This window comes from Schistocerca piceifrons, chromosome 3 (assembly GCF_021461385.2).
Source record: "Schistocerca piceifrons isolate TAMUIC-IGC-003096 chromosome 3, iqSchPice1.1, whole genome shotgun sequence".
NCBI lineage: Eukaryota > Metazoa > Arthropoda > Insecta > Orthoptera > Acrididae > Schistocerca > Schistocerca piceifrons.
Genome location: NC_060140.1, coordinates 172,647,720 through 172,662,103, shown reverse-complemented (window position 1 = coordinate 172,662,103; position 14,384 = coordinate 172,647,720). Strand labels below are relative to the sequence as shown.

The 14,384-nt window shown below is 45.2% G+C and overlaps 1 protein-coding gene across 1 annotated transcript in view; it reads right to left on the bottom strand.

Moving 5' to 3' along the window:
* LOC124788491 overlaps positions 1-14,384 on the bottom strand; it is a 540,210-nt gene that overhangs the window by 493,003 nt on the left and 32,823 nt on the right. The window lies entirely within an intron of this gene.

Here is a 14,384-nt window from a genome sequence, read left to right as displayed (position 1 = left end):
GCCGATCGGACATTAGTGCCACCAAATGAGGGAGTGGGGTGAGGTGGGGGAGGTGGGAGAGGGGTGGGGAGGGGAGTGGAGGGGAGGGGAGGGGGCCTATGGCATGGAGCGGACGCAGCGGACACGGGGCTCCGCCGCTGCCACATCTGCTGTGCTCGGCCACCCCACACACTTTGTATGCTGGTCGTTGCTCACCGCTGAGTCATGCTTGACGTCGGTGCAGAATGAAAGCAATACAGAGATACTCTGAGCATTTCAGACACGCGATATTTGTGCATAAAAATTAATAAATATGATTCGATTTGCGCCCACGCTGAGTTATATGGCTTCAGTGTGTCCATCATTCTGACTGATGCTCTGCAGGACTTCGGCTGTACATTTATCGTAGTAAAATGAAACACCTGCAGCCGTCGTTTTGATATTATTGTATTGCAACCAGTTTCAGTGATTCAGTACACCATTTTCACACCTAAACAGGCGCTGAGGTTGTGAACTCCAGTCGTATACACGATCCCATTAGCGGCCAACATCTATGAACTGGCTCCCGTAGAATACTGTAACAGTGTTGTTGTGTATGCAAACATCGTCACTGTTTTATAGTATTCCACGGAAGCCAATTCATAGGCGTTGGCCATTGACTGGATCGTGATTACAATTAGAGTTCACTCCCTCAGTGTCACTTACGGCTGAAGTAGGTGTACTGATTCACCGAAAGTGGTTGCCTTATAATAAATTAACATCAAAACGACGGCTGCAGGTGTTTAATTTTGCTATGTACCTGAATTACATGGTGGTTATAATAAGACTTCGGCTCGGGCCTTGCTGCAGTGGCTACACCGGTTCGCGTGAGATCCCCGAAGTTAAGCGCTGTCGGGCAATTGGATGGGTGACCATCCAGCCTTTCATGCGCTGTTGCCATTTTTCGGGGTGCACTCAGCCTCGTGATGCCAATTGAGGAGCTACTCGACCGAATAGTAGTGGCTTCGGTCAAGAATACCATCTCAACGACCGGGAGAGCGGTGTGCTGACCCCGTGCCCCTCCTATCTGCATCCTCCACGAGGATGACACGGCGGTCGGATGGTCCCGGTAGGCCACTCGTAGCCTGAAGACGGAATGCTTTTTTTTATAATAAGACTTCCGCTACTTCAGCCATTGTAGACTGAAAATTACGCTCTAAGACAAAAACAAACGACGCACCATGAGAGAATTATCCGAATGGGACAAAATTCGGTAGATGTAACGTACATGTACGAATGAACAAATGATTCCAATTTCAGAAAAACTAGACCATTTATTCAAGAGAAAGAGCTTCACAAACTGAACAAGTCAATAAAGCGTTGGTCCACCTCTGGCCCTTGTGCGAGCAACTATTCGGCTTGGCATTCATTGATAGAGTTCTTGGATGTCCTCTTGATGAGTATCATGCCAAATTCTGTCCAATTGGCACGTTACATCGTGAAAATCCCGGACTGTTTGGAGGGCCCTGCCCATGATGCCCCAAATGTTCTCAACTGGGGAGACACTGATGACCTTGTTGTCGAAAGCAGTGTTCGGCAAGCACGAAGACAAACAGTAGCAACTCTCACCATGTGAAACGTGAAACTTAAGCCCAGAATGGCTGGCCATGAAGGGCAGCAAAACATGGTTTAGAATATTGTCGACGTACTGCTGTGCTGTAAGGGTACCACCGGTGAGAGCCAAAGGGGTCCTGTTAGTAAATTTAATAGAATCCCAGACCATCGCTCCTGGTTGTCGGGCCTTACGGTGGCCGACAGTCAAGTTGGTATTCCACCGCTGTTCAGGGCGTCTCCACATACGTCTTCACCGACAATAGGGGCTTAGTTCGAGGTGGGACTGATCATTGACTGCAGTAAAATTGTCTTCAATGAGATTCCAGGCTGAATGTGTCCCACACCATTTCAAACAGGCTCGTTGGCATACAGAGGTCAACGGTAGTCGGCACAAGGGGAGCCGTGAGCTCAGCCCACTGTCTGTGAGCCACCAATTAATGATCTGTGTAGTGATTGAGGCACAGTTGATGATAATGATGAATCCGGATTTCTGAGTGCCTCTCTGACGATTGCTGGGTCCTCACGTTGTGTCGTGTCTCCAGGCGACCGCTTCTTTCTTGACGCTGTGTTAGGCCATGGTTCACCCATTCCCGCCGTTATCATCGAAGAGAAGCATCGATCCTATTCAAATGTCGAGCGATCCTCTATACTCCAAAAGTCCCATAGTGCTCAGAGCCATTTTTGAACACTTTGCCTTAGAACATTTTTGGACTGATGATGCAACTTTACGCTCACTGGGGCGGTGAAAACGACAATTATCGCAGTTGGAGATCTTTTATTTGTTATTATTTTATTTTTATTGACTTTAAGGCGTCCGCATTCATCCATCTCAATAGCGGAATGTCAGTTATGACGATACGAATCTAAGTACAACACAACACCCAGTACCCGAACGGAGAAGTTCTCCAACCCGGCCGGGAATCGAACCCATGGGCCTTCACTTGGCAATCCGCAGCGCAGCCACCGAGGCGGACATATGGGTATCGACACCGGCAACGAACGTTCAAGGCGTTGCCCAGCATAGTGAATGCGTCACTACGGTGTACCTTCACGGCACAGTTCATGATTACTCCATTTTTCTTTGACGAACTCAGACCACAAAGACCAAGGACATGCAGCATGAATGTCACACATTATTGTGATCTGATTCGCCGGCATGTGATCCCTGCTCAACGGGAGACAGGTGCTTTTGGCTAAACAGTCTTAATGCATGGTGGACGTCCACCTCACACTGCTCGTGACACCACTCGGTTACTCCGTAACACATTCACAGAAAACCGAGTCAGCTGATCGTTCCAAAACGTGTGTCCACCCGGCCCACCAAATTTGAACCCCTGTGGTTTATGGCTGCAGGGTTAGCTGAGGGATAGGGTTTATCAAAGGGACACAAACACACGCTGAAAGTTGAAGTTGAGAATAGCGAGGGAGGTATCCAACATCTCACCTAAGACGTTTCGGGCAGAGCTAGTGCAGTCTCTAGTGCCATTTCAGGATGTCGTGGATGTTGATGGTCGTCATGGTCGTCACATTGAACAACGTTTGTAACCTGGCACGTAAACTTGCTACGCAATTAATAAATGTTATCCTCTCATGTGGAACTTAAAATGTGTTTCTTTCAATGGCTTACTCGTTATTTCTCTTCCGCGTGTCCTTACAAACGTTTCCACAAAATTTCATTGTCCTACGATCACTGATTTTTCATGGGATCGTCTCGAGTAGCAAGGGTTTAATTATAACCACCCTGAAAGTTGAACAAAATACTTCACAGGGAACTATGTAAATGGTACTTTTCATTTCCAATATTTATTCGACGAAGTGGAACTCGGGAATCTATTAATTATTCTTTGTCGTTGTAATAGATTGAATTACTATGTATGTTGTTACTAGACAAACCTCGTCGTCCACCAGACAAGCATATCGAGCGTCGTGGATAAGAAACTCCGCAACTGCTCTGCAGATTCCGTGATCTACACTCCGTCGTCTGTTCTCTTGTGAAGATTCATAAGACTGCAGACTGTATTTACTGTTTGTGAGGTACAGTCGATCGGCTATAGTTACAAAGTAGAGTAGCTTGTTTCGGTGTTACGACGAGCAGTGGTAAGCTTTTAATTATCACCTAGAGGAAAATAAACTTTATTTACAGGTTGTATGAGCAATCTATATCGGTCCATGTACGACACAGCACCGTACCAATACGTTTCAAACAGCCAGGTGTGAAAATGCGATTTTTTTATATCGCCATACCTCGGGTTGTATTGATCACAGAGATAAGGGGTCAAGAGTTTTGAATATGCCTTGGCCTAGCAAACATTTGTATACCTGTCGGAAGACCGGGCATATTGCAGCCATCCCACAATACAGAGTCAAAATTTAAACATCACACACTGCAAAACATCACATCACAGGCAAATTGAGCAACTCGATTATTTCTTTTGCAGTAGATGTGGCTTAGGGTAGACCTTAGGCAGCTTATAAAAGCACCGTTTGTTCATGGGTGGTTCGTGACAAAAGATTTCTGGGTTCGAAAATGCCAGTTGTGGAGATCGCCAATTCTATATTTCTGTCCATGACAGATGGTGAAAATTTCTACCATATTTTAGTAAGATGATATTTTCTGGGAAATTCGACTCCTCTTTTCCTTATTTATCTATATCTCCGTAGGAACAGACAGCATTTTCATGATTGATCCCGCTGCTGGACATAGAGTATGTTCAGAAAGGAGAGGTTCCGATCTTTGCCGCATTCGGATAGTGAAAGAATTCACTGTTGGTAACTGAAAATTTATAGAAATACCGGGAGTCGAAACCGGATGTTCTGTTTATTAGGTAGATGCGTTAACCAACTACAACACATTGGCACGATGGTTAGCTGTACCTGTACGGACTACCCAAGCACACCACCATGTCCGAAAGAATAGACACCTCCCATATACATATTCACTGCGAAGGTTACTATGATCATTCAGTGCAGAGCACTGTCTAACAGTTGTGCCAAGGTGACACATATGTTTAACGCGGCTGCCTAGTAAGCAGGCGCCCCGTGTTCGACTCCTGGCCCTGATTAGAGTTTTCATTTGTCGCCAATGAATTCTTTCAGTGTCCTGGAGTCGAGATAGGAATTTCTTTCTGAAGATATTTTTTTTAATATAGATATTTTTCCATATAATTATCCGTTACCGACATCCAGCTGCTCAAAGCTACTGTACTTATGCAGAAAACAACAAAACCAGTTATGAATTCTTCTCGGGTTATCAGCCGAGTGGTGGCGTCGTTTCGTCGCAATGAGTTTCCTACCCATCATCAATGAAAACAATAATCCATCTATTGCCACAAGCAGACGTTGGAAATCGTCCGAGGAGGTCAATCCCAACACTCTGGAAAGGCGTTTCGGCTGGTGGAATTGGTATGAGACGGCCAGGTGCTTTCTGAGGAACTGCCATTGTCCTTTGGCACTCTCGACAGTGCCACACATAGTGAAAGACACTCCTAAATAAACCTGGCCCGAAAAATCTCTTGCCGATCCTATTGTATGCCTTAATAAATCCGAAATGTCGGGCCTCAGGTGTGTCATGGAATTTCTGTAGAATATCTAAGCGCACGTGCTTAGGAATCACCTCTTTCCAAACGGGTCAAAGTTTTTCTTTCAAAGTAATCCATTAACTACCTTAAATCGTGCTTTCACATCCTCTGCCCGATTTAAGTCAAGCGTAATTTGAGATATCTTGGCGTCCTTCTTCTGCTCAGCAGAGAGATCCTGGAGTGCAGCGAGACAGTCACTATCTTCATCAAAGTCTTAATGGTCTTACACAGGGTTTTTTGAGAGACTGTCGGCGTCCTGGTGTTTTCTTACACTTTTGTTCACTATTGTAATGTCATACTCTTGAAGACGTAGTGACCACCTGGCGAGTTGTCCTGTTGGATCCTTAAGACCTGTCAACCAACAAAGTGAATGATGGTGTGTAAAAACTGTGAATGGCCTTCCATTGAGATGCTGTCGAAATTTTCACATGGCCCAGATCACAGTAAGGCATTCTCTTTCTGTAGTTGAGTAGTTTCTCTCGGCTTTTGTAAGCGTCCTAGAAGCATAGGCTATACCTTCTCTTTTCCATCAGAAATTTGCACCAGAGCAGCTCCTATCCCATACCCACTGGCATCCGTGTGTAGTTCTGTAAGTGCTCCCTCATCATACAGACCGAGTCCAGGGTCAGTCGTCTGAGCTTTCCGCAGCACATCGAAAGAATCTTGTTGAGCACCACCCCAGATAAATTTAGCATCGGCTTTTAACAACTCTTGGAGTGGCCTGGCTTTGATAGAAAAGTCTTTGATTAAACGACAGTAATAAGAACATAATCCGAGGAAGCTTCTCATATCTCTAATACGTTTAGGAATAGGAAATTACATTTTAGATCTCACCTTTTCTGGGTCTGCCCGCACCCCTTCGTTTGGCACAAGGTGTCCAAGTATTTTGATTTCTTTTTCTCCAAAGAGACACTTTCTTGGATTAAGTTTCAGTCCGTCTTGTTGGAGACAAGAACGGCCCTCAGTCTTTTTCGTGTTCCTCTAATATTTCTGAGAACACTATAATGTTATCTAAATAATAAAGACACTTCATCAGCTTCAGGTGACTTAAAAGATTATCCGTCATCCGTTCAAAAGTTGCAGATGCATTACACAAACCAAGCGGCATTACCTTAAACCTCACCCTCAGGGGAGATGAATGGAGTTTCCTCACGATCAGCCTCATCTACTTCGATTTGCCAGTATCCCGAGCACATGTCCATGGTTGAGAAACGCTTAGCCCCCTTCAGACAATCTAGTGTATCGTCAATTCGTGGAAGGGGTTAAATGTCCTTTTTAGTTATCTTATTAAGCTTCCTGTAATCAACACAAAAGCTCCAACTGCCATCCTTCTTCCTGACGAGAACCACTGGCGATGACCATGGGCTCTGCGAAGGCTGAATGATGTCATTCTTCATCATTTTCTCTACCTCATCGCGAATTATTCGACGTTATATTGCTGACACCCTGTATGCTCTCTGACTTGTTGGTTGATGGTCTTCAGTGTCAATCCGGTGCTTCACCGTCGATTTGCCTAATTAGCCCATCACCTGTGGATTGAAGCATTCAGAAAACTCTTGAAGGATGGCAAGTAACTTCTTCTGTTGTTCCTTAGTGAGATCAGGTGATGGTCGTGCTCGAAGATCTTGTAGTGGTAGAGCTAATTTCGCCCACAGACTCGGCATGGGAGGTTTCTATGACGCTCAGCTGTTCGGCAATTAACGGCTCAGAGTTTACTACGCACATGCATCTTGGAAGGATCTGCGGTTATCGGAGACAGTTAACTATCCACAATTCACCGAATCCGTTCTTAAAGACGGCAGAGGCTGGGATGGCCAAGTTATTCTTCAATGGTATGCTTCTCTTACATACCACTACTGCAAGATCCATGGGTTGATGCATGACATGACACATGACAGTTACCTTTCTAGCGCTGAGTGCAGGAATGATCACTTCATCCAGCATACATAGTCTCCACACACTCGGATGCGCATAATGTTCGAGCGACCACAATCTATAATTGCCTGAGAAGCTTTCCAAAAGTCCCATCCGAGAATGACGTCATGGCTACACTGTTGTAAGACGATGAATTCTAAGGCCTGTGTATGGCCACTTATACCCACACGAATGACACATCTTCCTGTAGGTTTTACATATTTCCCATTAGCCACCTTCAGCAGAGATGTTTTGCTGTCGACGAATATGGTTTTCTACAACTGGTAACCGTACTTCTCCGAAATGACTGAATATGAAGAGATTGGGCTGGTCGGTCTTCCATGAGGATGTCAACACAGTTTCCTATCAGTTTTGTAGTGATCGACGGCGGAGGATTTCTCTCTTCGGCGGCCTCACCTCCAAGGAAGGTCGCACCCTTTAGTTTTCCAGGTTGCGGCGGCTAGGTGATCGGCTGGACCTTCTGAACGGCGATGGAGACCTTGATCGACGTGTTAGGGCGCGAAATACTTGCACAGTTCCGCCTGGAATACTTCCCAGCTTGTGAACTTCTCCTCGTTGTTCTCATACAATTGCTTGGCAGTGCCCTCCAAGTAGAAAAATACGTTAGCCAAACACATGGTGTCATTCCATTTGTTAAATTTGGCTATATACGTTCATATAACTTCACCTACTTGTTTGGATCTTGGCCATCGTCACCAGAGAACCCAGAAGGATGTCTCATGTGGTGGCACACAGATGCTGTCATCGTAACGTCCTCTTCTGCTTCTGTCTCCGATAGATTGCTGTCTGCTGAATATGGCTCGAACTCGGATTTCTCGCCACGTAAACGGCGGCTCGATCGTGGCGTAATGGAAGCCACTGTGTTGTTGATAATTTGCGCTATCACAAGCTCCAATACCCAGCGCCTCCACCAGAATAATGTCACGTAGAGGAAGGTGTAAGTAGATGAATGACGAACACTAACTTCACTTAACAAAGGTTTATTCAGCACTTGCACAAACAAGAGTGCGGGGTGAACTGCCCCTGGCCAGAAAACATATGGTATATATACAATTACAAAACATGACAGTACAATTATTCTTGACATTTGTGGATATTTCTAGAATGTACTCGAACCGAATACAGAAATTAAAATTTTGCAGTTCAGGTGAATTTTAAATTCACGACCCTCCATGCAACAGTCTAGTATCATAACCAAAACACCACGGTGACTATGCCGTTCAGCTTTTTCTGCGACAATATTTTTCGCCACTTGGAATTTTTCTTTTTGAAAATCACTCTCAGTTTACTTAGGTAGGCAGTGTGCACACAGCTGGTTAATACACGCTACTAGTTCACTGAAACCTCGTCGTAGGAGGGCTGGAGAATATTGAAGGACACACAGCGTCAGCAAACAGTATGTTTCCAACTTCAGGATATCACCCGAAGAGCTTGGTCATAAACAGCGATGGGAACTATTTTCACTTCAGTTTTGCGACGTTATACGAAAGACCTTCAATAAATAACGCAACATATTTCTTTCCGAAAACAGCTTGGCTTCATCCAAAATTTCAATACACCGTACTATTGGCACTCTTTTGGCTACAAAACCATTTTTCAACATAATCGCCGTTCAGTGCGACAGACTTGCACCTTACCGGGAGTGCCTGGGTGTCCACATGGTAGTACTCCACTGCTCGGCGACGAAACCAACTTCTTGCTGCATCAATAACATCCCCTTCCTCCCCGTACTGCTTGCCGCGGTGTGCGTCCTCCATTGGGCGAAACAGATGGAAGTCCGAAGCTGAGGGATCCGGTCTGTGGGGTGGATGGGGAAGAACTGTCCGATCAAGTTTTGTGAGCTCCACTCGTGTGCACAGACGTATATGAGGCCTGCAGGGAGAAGGAGAAGTTCGTTTGCATTTTTGTGGAGACGAACACGCTGAAGTCGATTCTTCAGTTTCCGCAGGTTAGTAGAATACATTTTCGGGTTGATCGTTGCACCATGAGGGAGCACCTGAAACAGGATAACCCCTTCAGAGTCCCCGAACACCATACACATGACTTTATTGGCGGAAGGTGTGGCTTTGAACTTCTCTTTGGAACAGAGGTGGTGTGGTGCTACCATTGCATGGGGGCTTTATTATAAATATTAATGAATAAATGCAATAATTTTAGTAGCCGTGTGACCGGTTACGAAGTCTCGTAACCAGTTGGCCCTGACTAGTATTAGCACGCAATATGACTGCATAAAAAAAAATAAAGAATGACAAGGAATTTCCACTAACACAATTGATTAATTAAGTCTCCTGCAACTATAAAAGCTACTAAACAACAAAGCACAAGTGTAACTGTTCTGTGTATGGTAGTGTGACTCAACGTACATGTATCTGGCTCGGTTCTTTCTCAATACGACAAATATTTTAAACACCATTTACAATGAAGTAATTGAAAAACCAGAAATACTATAACTGCACATAGAAACCAGAATTACAAGTCTAATAAATGACCACGAGCCAGATGCCTTGTTGACTGTACCTGTGAGCAAGAGGCATTGTCATTAAATAAAACTGTAATACCTTTTTACCCCATTATATATTGAGGAAAATTTTCCGTTACACCAGCATCATAAATCAAAAGCCCATCTCCTTTCACAAATACACTCTGACAATTGCAACTTCTTCCATCTATGCATTACACCACCCGAACAGCATCTACTCCCTCACCCAACAGAACAACAACTTCCCTCGACATCCTCTGAACTACTACTGCACCAGTGGAGGCGGCGGAATAATAATCTTTGGCGCAATCTCTGGCGCTGTGACTCAGTGTAGCCAACTTACACCATCGATTGTCGTTTAGTTTCCGGTTCGAGGTGATGAATCAATTTTTTATTACCTGTGATGATGCTCGACAAAACATTGTCACGATCAGTCTCGTAACGTGCAAACAATTCTGGTCAGATGGCCCTTCGTTGCTCTTATGGTCTTCTGTTAGGCTTCGAGGAACCCAATGGACCCAAACATTTGCATATCTCACCTGCTGGACGAGTGTGTCAGCGCTACCAACAGAGACGTCCAGTTGAGCAGCGAAGTGTTTGACTGATATCCGTCGATTACCTCGAATTAGAGTTCCGCACGTTAAAACATAGCAGTGGCAACTGAATCTCTATGTAGACAAGTGTAATGTGCTGCGAATACATAGAAAGAAAGATCCCATATCATTTATCTACAATATAGCAGGTCAGCAACTGGAAGCAGTTAATTCCAGAAATTATCTGGGAGTACACATTAGGAGTGGTTTAAAATGGAATGATCATATAAAGTTGATCGTCGGTAAAGCAGATGCCAGACTTAGATTCATTGGAAGAATCCTAAGGAAATGCAATCCGAAAACAAAGGAACTGGGTAACAGTACGCTTGTTCGCCCACTGCTTGAATACTGCTCAGCAGTGTGGGATCCGTACCAGATAGGGTTGATAGAAGAGATAGAGAAGATCCAGCGGAGAGCAGCGCGCTTCGTTACAGGATCATTTATTAATCTCGAAAGCGTTACCGAGATGGTGGATAAACTCCAGTGGAAGACTCTGCAGGAGAGACGGTCAGTAGCTCGGTACGGCTGTTGTTGAAGTTTCGAGGACATACCTTCACCGAGGAGTCAAGCAGTATATTGCTCCCTCCTACGGATATCTCGCGAAGAGACCATGAGGATAAAATCAGAGAGATTAGAGCCCACACAGAAGCATACCGACAATCCTTCTTACCACGAACAATACGAGACTGGAATAGAAGGGAGAACCGATAGAGGTACTCAAGGTACCCTCCGCCACACACCGTCACGTGGCTTGCGGAGTATGGATGTAGATGTAGATGTAGATCAGCTGTGTGCGGTCGGCCGGCGCGCGGGAGATAGGGTAGGTTTGCGCGACTTTGTTACGTTGTTGACAACGGCTCGATGTGCTTTCCTTAACTGCAAGGTCTTCGTAGGCTATCTGCAAGCTCCTATGAACATCTGTGATGCTCTGGTTTTCCGGCAAAAGAAAATAAATGACAGCTTCCTGTTTGAATCGCACCTCCGTCACAAATGCCATTTTGAAAGCTACGTACTGTAGTGGACTGGTCAGACAGCCAATCCACTATGACCGGTAGCCGAAAGGCACGCGTTAAGCTCACGCAGGCTGGCGTGAGGTCTGGAACATTACAAGGAAATGAGAACTTAGAAAAACGGACGCAGTTGCTGTAATACTTAACTTTAATCTATAATTGTAGAACATCGCTCTTGATGATACATAATTATGATCTCAATATAAACTGGTAATGGCGCCTTGCTAGGTCGTAGCAAATGAGGTAGCTGAAGGCTATGCTAACTATCGTCTCGGCAAATGAGAGCGTATTTGTCAGTGTAGCATCGCTAGCAAAGTCGGCTGTACAACTGGGACGAGTGCTAGGAAGTCTCTCTAGACCTGCCGTGTGGTGGCGCTCGGTCTGCAATCACTGACAGTGGCACACAGGCGGGTCCGACGTATACTAACGGAACGCGGCCGATTTAAAGGCTACCACCTAGCAAGTGTGGTGTCTGGCGGTGACACCACACGTACAGTGCCGCCACCTGTCAAAACTTTATCAGGCTATAGGTGCTTCAGCAGGAATGTTCCGTGATGTCCCACAACAAATCCCAAATTTTTTCAACCGAAAGTGGCCAAAAAATGTGTTGGATTATTTGGTGAGCGCCCGTCGCATCCTAGACAAAAAATATGAAATAAAAATAAAAATTAAGCATGACGTATGTGCTACATAAAGACCGATGAAGGTAACTTTAACGGATGCACCGGGCGAGATCAGCATACTGATGAATGCTTCATTATCTTGTTGTATAATCGGAAACCATTCAGGGTACTATCGCACAATTCCAGTCAGAGCCGCCTTCATACACTACTGGCCATTAAAATTGCTACACCAAGAGGAAATGCAGATGATAAACGGGTATTCATTGGACAAATATATTATGCTAGAACTGACATGGGATTATATTTTCACGCAATTTGGGTGCATAGATCCTGAGAAATCAGTACCCAGAACAACCTCCTCTGGCCGTAATAACGGCCTTGATACGCCTGGCCATTGAGTCAAACAGAGCTTGGATGGCGTCTACAGGTACAGCTGCCCATGCAGTTTCAACAAGATACCACAGTTCATCAAGAGTAGTGACTGGCGTATTGTGATGAGCCAGTTGCTCGGCCAACATTGACCGGACGTTTTCAATTGGTGAGAGGTCTGGAAAATGTGCTGGCCAGGGCAGCAGTCGAACATTTTCTGTATACAGAAAGGCCCGTACAGGACCTGCAACATACGGTCGTGCTTTATCCTGCTGAAATGTAGGGTTTCGCAGGGATCGAATGAAGGGTAGAGCTACGGGTCGTAACACATCTGAAATGTAACGTCCACTGTTCAAAGTGCCGTCAATGCGAACAAGAGGAGACCGAGACGTTACCAATGGCACCAGATACCATCACGCCGGATGATACGCCAGTATGGCGATGACGAATACACGCTTCCAATGAGCGTTCACCGCGATGTCGCTAAACACGGATGCGACCATCTTGATGCTGTCAACAGAACTGGATTCATCCGAAAAAATGACGTTGTGCCCTTCGTGCACCCAGGTTCGTCGTTAAGTACACCATCGCAGGCGCTCCTGTCTGTGATGCAGCGTCAAGGGTAACCGCAGCCATCGTATCCGAGCTGATGGTCCATACCGTTACAAACGTCGTCTAACTGTTAATGCATATGGTTGTTGCCTTGCAAACGTCTCCATCTGTTGACTCATGGATCGAGACGTGACTGCACGATCCGTTACAGCCATGCGCGTAAGATGCCTGTCATCTCGATTGCTAGTTATACGAGGCCGTTGGGATCCAGCACAGCGTTCCGTATTACCCTCCTGAGCCCAGGGATTCCATATTCTGCTAACAGTCATTGGATCTCGACCAACGCGAGCAGCAATGTCGCGATACGATAAACCGCAATCGCAATAGGCTACAATCCGACCTTTATCGAAGTCGGAAACGCGATGGTACCCATTTCTCCTCCGTACACGAGGCATCACAATAACGTTTGACCAGGCAACGCCGGTCATCTGCTGTTTGTGTATGAGAAATCGGTTGGAAACTTATGTCAGCACTTTGTAGGTGTTGCCACCGGCGCCAACCTTGGGTGAGTGCTCTGAAAAGCTAATCATTTGCATATCACAGCATCTTCTTCCCGTCGGTTCAATTTCGCGTCTGGAGTACGTCATCTTCGTGTTGTAGGAATTTTAATGGCCAGTAGTGTATATTGCATACAGAGGTCTTGGAATATACGATGTAAATCATGTTGTGTGAAGAATAGCCGAAAAAGTTGATGTCGTTGCTGCACAACCCCTTACAGATATTTCGCGACACACATTACACAAAGCACGACGAGTCGCTAGCATCTCAGTAAGGCGTTAAATCAATAGCAGCCTTGTTCCATACACACATCTCGTTTGTCACCAAATTTCAGTCACAGTTGTACTTCATTGCTCCATAGCAAATCGGTATTTAAATGATAAAACATTCAAATAATGAATTATATAACAGACTGGTGTATTCAAACGCGGATTCCAAAATTATTATAGTCAGCTCAGCTGTTAAATGTATAGAACCTGTTACAGAGTGTATCGAGTTGTTAGGTCGATTATTACTTCGCTATGTCGATGTTCGAACTGTGGCTTTCTCTTCGAAAGTAAATGTAGGGAGTGAAAGTCAGCACAGGTAGCTGAATACAACAGGACTCGTGTAGCTGTGTAATTTATCCATGTCCGCAGATCATACATAATTACAGAAATCAATACGCGACGGATAAATCAGATTGCATTAATGTACGGATCTGCGTATGATTGTTTGGGGGAAAGCGATCTTCCAACCATATACTATTACACAGGGTTTGATTCCATTTCTCTGGCGCACGTAGTGTTGGTCTTCTCATTACCGTATGCCCTTTAGTAGCGCTAAAAAATTACCCACAAGCCCTCTGGTTCCCCAGACGGCTGTGCGAGTGGTAGAATTTCTGAACGTATCTGCACTGTGCAAACACACGGCGTGATAACCCAGCGTTAATTAGGAAGTTTAATGAACGCCTCGTGTGCACGGGGAAACAGAAATTAGAAATGCTGCGAGCGGTTTCCGACTACAGCGTAGGATCACTTATTCAAAGAACGAATATTTGCTTTTTCACAGTCTTAACTTACCGGTACTGATTATTGTAGTCTCCGGCAGTAATTTCAAATGAAATTTCTATCAAC